Source organism: Lathyrus oleraceus, chromosome 5, assembly GCF_024323335.1.
Source record: "Lathyrus oleraceus cultivar Zhongwan6 chromosome 5, CAAS_Psat_ZW6_1.0, whole genome shotgun sequence".
Classification (NCBI taxonomy): Eukaryota; Viridiplantae; Streptophyta; class Magnoliopsida; order Fabales; family Fabaceae; genus Lathyrus; species Lathyrus oleraceus.
In genome coordinates, this window is record NC_066583.1 from 500,310,140 (window position 1) to 500,319,165 (window position 9,026).

General features: G+C 39.1%; 1 non-coding gene across 1 annotated transcript; it reads left to right on the plus strand.

The window, feature by feature from the left end:
• Positions 1-782: 782 nt before the first annotated feature.
• Positions 783-889, plus strand: LOC127088801 (small nucleolar RNA R71). The gene has a single exon (XR_007790618.1). It is a non-coding gene; the product is annotated as a small nucleolar RNA R71 (small nucleolar RNA).
• Positions 890-9,026: the final 8,137 nt, after the last annotated feature.

The following is a 9,026-nucleotide window of genomic DNA, read 5'->3' on the forward strand; positions in this document are numbered from 1 at the left end:
GGATTTTGTTGAGGTTGTCCAGGGAATTGTCCTCTAGGTGTAGTCTGAGGGGCTTGGTTTAAAGCTACTGAGAGATCTGGGTTTCAAGCATCTTAGTATGAGTAACTATTTGGTCAACCTTGGTTCCTAACTGAGTAATCAATTCGTTAACATGAATGTTTTGGTTCATGAACTCCTTGTTTTGTTGGGTTTGAGCGGTGATAAAATTTTCCATAATTTTCTCAAGGCTCGGCTTTGGTGGCACAGGTTGCATAGGTTGATTTGATCTTGGGGCTTGATAACTAGGTCTCGGAGGTGCATTATTTTGGATTGGGTTATTGTTTTTATAGGAGAAGTTCGGGTGATTCCTCCATCCAGGGTTATAGGTATTCGAGTATGGGTTCCCTTGGGTGTAGTTCACTTGCTCATAGTGGGTTTCGTTTAATAGACTGAATTCTGCAGATTGGTGTCCTTTGGTTCCACATATCTCACAATCCGACGAAACTGCGGCTACAGTATTCGGGTTTATACACATATGCTCGACCTTAAGGGTTAATGCGTCCATTTTAGCTTGCGTCATGTCTATAGAGCTTAGTTCATGCACTTCTCTTTGGGCTTCCTTCTGCTCAACTGTCGCTCGTTCGACTCCCCATGATTGATGGTTTTAAGCCATATCTTCGATGAGGGCACTAGCTTCAGGATAAGGTTTGTTCATCAAAGCACCGCCTGCGGCAGCGTCGATGGTCATCTTCGTGTTATAGTGAAGTCCATTATATAAGGTTTGAATGATTAATCAATTTTCTAAACCATGATGTGGGCATGCTCGTAACAACTCTTTATATCTCTCCCAAGCTTCGAACAGCGATTCTCCTTGGTTTTGGGTAAATCTAGTTATATGGTTTCGAAGAACGGAGGTCTTACTCGGGGGAAAATATCTAGCAAGAAAAACTCTTCTAAGGTTATCCCAAGTCGTAATGGAATTGGATGGAAGGGAATCTAACAATGATAGGGCTTTATCTCTGAGGGAAAAAGGGAATAATCTTAAACGTATTGCCTCAGGAGAAGCTCCATTGGTTTTAAAAGTGTCTGCTAATTGAAGAAATATTTTAAAATGTTGGTTTGGGTTCTCAGTAGCGAGACCTGCGAATTGTCTCTGTTGCACTAGTTGCAACAGGGATAGTTTAAGTTCAAAATTATTAGCTGGGATGGTTTGGTTTACTATACTAGAACTAGGTTCTTCATTTGATGGTTGAGCGAAATCTTTAAGAGGTCTTTGGTTTTGATCTTCGGCCATAGCTCTCTTAATTCTATGAAAGAATAAACGTGCGCGAGCGTAACGTTCAGGTTCCGCCAGAGGGTATACTAAGCTTAAACTTCCGGTGCTGCGAGTTCTTCGCATTGACCGGCGGGAAATAGCCTAAGTCTAAACGATATAACAACAGGGAAATGAAATTTGACGAAATTGGTCCCCGGCAACGGCGCCAAAAACTTGATGCGGTGTTTCGCAAGTATACGAACGCGTCAGAGTAATATAAAAGATTGTCGAATCCACAGAGACCAAGTGTCAATCTATCGTTATCTATTGTTATGGTGTTTATCAAAGGCAATCGAAATAGGTGTTTTTGGAGTGTGCTATGAAAAGTAAAGTGTTGAATAAAGATTAATTAATAAAGACAGGGTCGAATGTAATTCACGTAATCAATTAATAATCCATGTACTTGCTAATAGAGCTACTTATGGGCAGTGTTTCCTACTTTGAAAAGAACTAATTTAACAGGAACTGTCGCTTTCGCGTATTCAGAACCGAGTTGTACTCCCTAATCAAACCCTCTTATTGTCACTTATAAAAAGGCGCGCATTGCGTTAGAGTAGTAAACCTATTTTTAAGAAATATAGTATCTTGACTAAGTTGAAAAGTATTATAACCTGGATTTCTTAACCAAAAGAGGTTCTCACGAACCAGACTCTAAACTTATAAACGCGTCCGAAAATAGTTTTAAAATCTCTTTTCTTCTTAAATTAAAAACTCCTAATGAACTAAACAAAGCGCTTTCGCTGTTTTTGAAATAGTTAAAAACAATTAAGTTTAGATAGACGTTGGACGACTTTCGATCTTACCCAACGGGATTGAAGTGCGGGAAAACTTAAGTTGAAAGTTAAAATAGCCCTTAAGTGCTTCTACGAACAATTGTACGGATGATCGGTTCAATTATGATCCTTACATTCTAACCTTATAAATTTAGTTAGACATGGTAAAGTAAAAGTGCATTAATTTAAATAAAAGTAGTGCGAGTGCGGAAAGTAAATAAAAGTAGTGCGAGTGCGGGAAATAAATAAAGTAAAGCGAGTGCGAGGAAATAAATAATTTAAAGCGAGTGCGAGGAAATAAATAAAGTAAAGCGAGTGCGAGGAAATAAATAATTTAAAGTGAGTGCGAGAAAATAAATAATGTAAAGCGAGTGCGAGAAAATAAATAAGATAAAGACAAGTAATAAAAACCTGCTCCAATCGGATGGTTGAATAAATTGCAAAGCGGAAATGAAAATGGCGGCAGGATTAACTTCCTTCCAAAGTGCTCCAAACTCGATTACAGACTCTATCACAGACTTGATTACACAATTGTGGTAACACTCCAATGCGAAGCGATTACCACTTTAAAATACTGAATATATGCCTAAGTGAAACAAAGTTGCTCTGAGTTTGCCTTTGTTCTAAGTTTGGATGATTGTAAAAGTGATTTCGAGTTTCTATTTATAAGCAAGTAAAAAGATGGAAATGACAAGGATGCTCTTCAACTTGAATATGGGAGGGAAAACTTTTTCTCTTGTGGCGCCCGCCACAAGGCCATGGCGCCCGCCACAAGGCCAATCTGAGGCGCCTTAGTGGAAGTAGTGGGGAACGTGGCAGTTGAGGGAAGTTGAGCTTGGACACGTCATGGCAGGGTCTATGGCGCCAGCCATGGGGTAGGCCACAAGTACAAAATGCTGAATTTTAGGGTTTTTAGCTCTTTTTCACTCCTTTTCTCGATCGGGGCTCCGTTTAAAGTAAAAAAACTGAAAACAAAGGAAAACATAGCAATAACACAACAAAATAACAATAAAACAACTAGAATGCATGTGAAATCAGAGTCGAAAATACGGTAAATTTCAGTGTTATCAATGACTTATGCTGAATTGTATCCATCATTGGTTCTCAAGAACCTTTTGCAACCAAGAAATCCTCCACAGATTCTCGAACCACTTCCATGGTGGTATAAACCGGAACTCCGTTGTGCCTTTCACCAAGGAGCTCCCGGTCATGATATTGAGAATTGTTACCCCGTGAAGTATGAAGTCCAAAAGTTAGTAAAAAGTGGAATGGTGTTCTTTAAGGACCGTGCGTCGAATGTCAAAGAAAACCCACTACCTGCTCATGGTAATTCATCTGTTAATATGGTGGACGGTTGTCCCGAGGAATTCAAGATATATGATGTCTGTTTCATTAGAAGGTCCTTGGTGAGGATGCACAAGGATATTTGTTTCGTAAGTGATTGTGAGCATGCCCATGATTGTGGAGCATAGAATGTCGTTGAAACCAGAATGCCCGCCAGTCAAGCAGAAGTTGAGGAGAACTCATCCTGATATGGCATTGAAGATTAAAGAAGAAGTGTAAAAGTAGATTGACGTTGGTTTCCTTGTTACTGCTGAGTATCCGCAGTGGGTGGCCAATATTGTGCCTGTTCCTAAGAAGGACGGAAAAGTCTGTATGTCCGTTGATTATAGAGATTTGAATAAATCTAGTTCGAAAGATGATTTTCCTATGCCACACATTGATATATATGTAGACAATACAACTAAATTCAAAGTCTTTTCCTTTATGGACGAATTTTCCGGATATAATCAGATCAAGATGGAACCCGAAGATATGGAGAAGACCACACTCATTACACCTTGGGGAACATTCTGTTATAGAATGTTGCATTTCGGTTTAAAGAATGTTGGTGCAACTTACCAAAGAGAAATGGCTACTCTTTTTCATGACATGATGCATAAAGAGATTGAAGTCTATGTGGATGATATGATTGCTAAATCTATTGATGAATAAGAATATGTTGTGCATTTGTTGAAGTTATTCCAGCGTTTGAGGAAGTATAAACTCCACTTGAATCCCAATAAGTGTACTTTTGGAGTTCGTTCTGGTAAGTTGTTGGGCTTTATTATCAGCGAGAAATGTATTAAAGTTGATCCTACCTAGGTCAAAGCAATACAAGAGATGCATGAGCCCAAAACTGAGAAGCAAGTCAGAGGTTTTCTCGGCCGCTTGAATTATATCTCAAGATTCATTTCACACATGACTGTCACATTTGCGCCTATATTCAAGCTTCTTCGGAAAGATCAGTCTTGTGATTGGACCAAAGATTTCCAGAAAGCTTTTGACAGTATCAAACAATATCTGCTTAAGCCTCCGATTCTGTCTCCGCCTATTGAAGGAAGACCTTTGATCATGTATTTGACTGTGCTTGATGAGAGTATGGGTTGTGTTCTAGGTCAGCAAGATGAATCTAGAAAGAAAGAATATGCTATTTACTACCACAGTAAGAAATTCACCAACTGTGAGACTCGGTATTCTATGCTAGAGAAGACTTGTTACGCATTGGCTTGGGCTGCTAAGCGTCTGCGCCAGTATATGCTAAATCATACCACTTGGTTTATATCCAAAATGGATCCAATCAAGTATATTTTTGAGAAGCCTGCTTTAACTGGGAGGATTTCCCGTTGGCAGATGTTGTTATCAGAGTATGATATTGAATACCGATCTCAGAAAGCAGTTAAAGGTAGTGTCTTGGCTAACCATTTGGCTCACCAACCAATTGAAGATTATCAGTCAGTGCAATATGATTTTCCTGATGAAGAGATATTGTACTTAAAAATGAAGGATTGTGATGAACCATTGCTTGAAGAAGGGCCAGAACCTGGTTCCCATTGGGGCATGGTATTTGATGGAGCTATTAATCAGTATGGTAATGGCATTAGGGCAGTGATTATTACTCCTCAAGGCACGCATTTTTTATTTATAGCTAGATTGACTTTCAAGTGTAAAACAATATGGTTGAGTATGAAGCTTGCATAATGGGGCTTGAAGAGGCCATTGATCTCAGAATCAAATATTTAGACGTCTATGGGGATTCAGCTTTGGTCGTGAATCAGATCAAAGGTGAGTAGGAGACGAATCAACCCGGTTTGATACCATATAGAGATTTTGCAAGGAGGATTTCAACTTTCTTTAGAAAGGTTGAATTTCATCATATCCTTCGAGATGAAAACTGGATGGCAGATGCTCTTGCAACTTTGGCTTCCATGATTATGGTAAAGTTTTGGAATGAAGTTCCCAATTTGAATGTGATGCATCTTGATAGGCCAACTCATGTATTTGCTGTTGAAGAGGTCAAAGATGAGAAACCGTGGTATTTTGATATCAAGTGTTTCCTCCAAAGTCAGATTTACCCGCCTGGGGCATCTTTGAAAGATAAGAAGACTTTGAGAAGATTAGCTGGCAATTTCTACTTAAATGGTGATGTATTGTACAAGAGAAATTTCGATATGGTTCTGCTCAGATGCGTGGATAGACATGAAGCAAACCTATTGATGACTGAAGTCCATGAAGGTTCCTTTGGTACTCATTCCAATGGACATGTTATGGCTAAGAAGATGTTGCGAGCAGATTACTATTGGTTGACAATGGAATCTGACTGTTGCAAGTTTGTGAAGAAACGCCACAAGTATCAAATTTATGCGGATAAGATTCATGTTCCTCCGACACTATTAAACGTCATTTCCTCCCCATGGACCTTCTCCATGTGGGGAATTGATATGATTGGTATGATCGATCCCAGAGCTTCGAACAGACATCGTTTCATTTTAGTGGCTATTGACTATTTCACAAAGTGGGTTAAAGCGGCATCGTATGCAAATGTAACTAAGCAAGTTGTTGTGCGGTTTATCAAGAATCAGATCATATGCCGTTATGGTGTGCCAAGTAAGATCATTACTAATAATGGATCAAATTTGAATAATAATATGGTGGAAGCTCTTTGTAAAGACTTCAAGATTGCACACCATAATTCCTCTCCCTACAGACCTAACATGAATGGGGCTAATGAAGCTGCAAACAAGAACATCAAGAAAATCATTCAGAAGATGGTTGTAACGTATAAGGATTGGCATAAGATGCTCCCATTTGCGTTTCACGGGTATCGTACATCCATCCGTACTTCAACAGGGGCAACCCCTTTCTCACTTGTTTACGGCATGGAAGTTATGCTCCCAATAGAGGTTGAGATCCCATCATTACGCATCTTGATGGAAGCCAAGTTGACTGAAGCTGAATGGTGTCAAACCAGGTATGACCAGCTGAATTTAATTGTAAAGAAGAGGTTGACGACCATGTGTCATGGTCAGTTACATCAACAGAGAATGAAGAAAGCTTTTGATAAGAAGGTCTGACCTCGTGTGTTCAGAGACGGCGGCCTTGTGCTCAAGAAGATTCTATCTTTCAAACTAGATTCTAGGGGCAAATGGACTCCTAATTATGAAGGCCCATATGTTGTTAAGAGAGCTTTTTCATGCGGTGCTTTGATTCTTACAACTATGGATGGTGAAGAGTTCACTCGTCCTGTAAATGCAGATGCAGACAAGAAATACTTCGCCTAAAAAGAAAAGAACGACTCGCTAAGTTGAAAACCTGAAAGGGCGGCTTAGGCAAAAATGAGTGTCTCGATAGATTGAAAACTCGAAAGGGCGATCCAGGCAAAAATTAGATACATAAAACAGAAAAATTATCCCGATAAATTGAGTACCCCACCTTGGGACAATTTATGCAAAAATTAGGGATCATGGCAAGTAACTGCATCCTATTGATCTTCAGTTTTGAAGACATTCTTGAGCAAGTGGGTCAAGTTTGTTTCATCATCCCCAGTAAAGCGGCCAAGAGCATGGTGAATGTCAAGAGTTGGTAGAAGGATTAGTGATCATTGTATTCAATGTAGCCCTTTTCCATGTAAATTACCATTTTTCAACTTTTGTAAAGATCTATGGAGTCTTGTCATTTACAGACTACCATTTTATCAAATAAAGTTGAGCCTTTATCCAATTGTTTATACTCTTGTTTATTTCAGCCAAATAGATTTAAATTTTTATGATGATTATTTTTTAAATTAAAAATTTTCAAAATCATATTTTTCTTAAATATATAAAAGTAGTTATTTAAAAAGCAATTGATTTCGTTTAAAGAAATATCAACAATGGTTTGAAAAGCGGTAAGCCCTAAATGTGGAGCATTGTTGTTTCTCCCCAAGCATTAGCATGACCCCCTTTTTTCACCCCCGGCATCATGTCAACATTCATTGTTTTGTTGGTTTCCCCAGCCAAGATTATTAGCCTCCCTCGAGTTGTAGGCGTGTTATTTTGGCAATTTGCACGATTTCAGCAGAATTTTGCTTCTCCACAGGTCGTCAGAGTTTCGCTCCTTGATTCTGAGTAGCTATTGTGTTAATCCCCTGCAGGGTTGTCTCGCATGTGATATGGTGTTGACCTAAAATTCCCCGCATAGTGGATAGCAGTTTTCCTCAGCAGATCCTTGTGCTTTCCCCAGCCAGGATTAAGCCTATTGAGATGGTTGATCTTTTCTCCAGTAGTTGTTTCCCTCTTGTGCAAATTGGCCGAGAATTATATCGATGATTCAAACCAGTGACATTTGTATCCTTTGCGATCGTTTTGTCAGCATAATCATCATTTATACATATGCATATACATATACATTCATAAATTTCATTATTGCATCATTATAACTTGTGATTCATTGTTATTTTGATTCTCTGCTATGGTGGTACTTTTTTCCCATGCAGGTTCGGTGTGTCTGTCCTCTTTCAATTGTAAAGTGTCAGCCCCTTAAGCAGAAAGACTTTAACTTTTCTCCTTTCCCCACTGAGTTATTTCCTCGTGGAAGATTATTATTTCAGTTTCCTCCCCAGTTCATTATCTGGATGGAACCATTCCCCTTGAGTTATATCCTCATTAGGTTGAGTCTTGATTGATCGTTTCTTTCTAGATCTTACCTAGATAGATGCTCTTGGTCCCCTAAGAGTCTGTTACCCAATAACCGGTAATATTCTTCTTAGTTTGCAGTTTGTTATTTTTGCCCAATACCCGACAAGAGTGACTCTTTTTCTCCCCAGCGGATTCGTTTCCACGTTTCCCAAGAAGTATATCCTTGATATGTTCATCCTAACCGATGACGGATATTTTCTTCCCCTGCTTTGAGTCTATCCTTGATATGTTCATCTTAATCGATGACGGATATTCTCTTTTTGGTATTCTACCAAGTAAAAAGGTAGTTGTAATCCCTATTTTCTTCCCCAGAGAGTTAATCCTTGATATGTTCATCCTAACCGATGGCGGGTTTCCTTCTCTTAGCGGTCTTCTGCACAGTAACCGGTAGTTGTAAATCTTGCTTTGCTCCCCTTTGCAGAGTCTATCCTTGATATGTTCATCCTAACCGATGATGTATATTCTCTTTGTGGTTTTCTATCCAGTAACTGATAGATATAATTCCTATTTCTCCCCTTTGAGTCTATCCTTGATATGTTCATCCTAACCGATGACAGATATTCTCTCTTTGGTATTATATCTAGTATCCGATAGATGTAATTCCTACTTTTCCAGGCAGTTTATCCTTCATATGTTCATCCTAACCGATGACAGATATCCTTCCTAGCATCCCCAGGCAAGTGTATCCTTGATATGTTCATCTTAACCGATGACGGATTTTCTTTCCTTTAAGTCTATCCTTGATATGTTCACTTTAACCAGTGACGAATATTCTCCCTCTTTGGTCTTCTGCCTAGTAACTGGTAGTTGTAAATCCTATTTTTGGCTTTTCCCTAGCAAGTCTATTCTTACCCAGTAACCGGTAATGAATACGCTTCCGGATTGCCCTTAGCGAGTCATCCTTGATATGTTTACCATAACCGGTAACGGATGTCCTCCCTGACAGATTTTTTTATCCCCTTT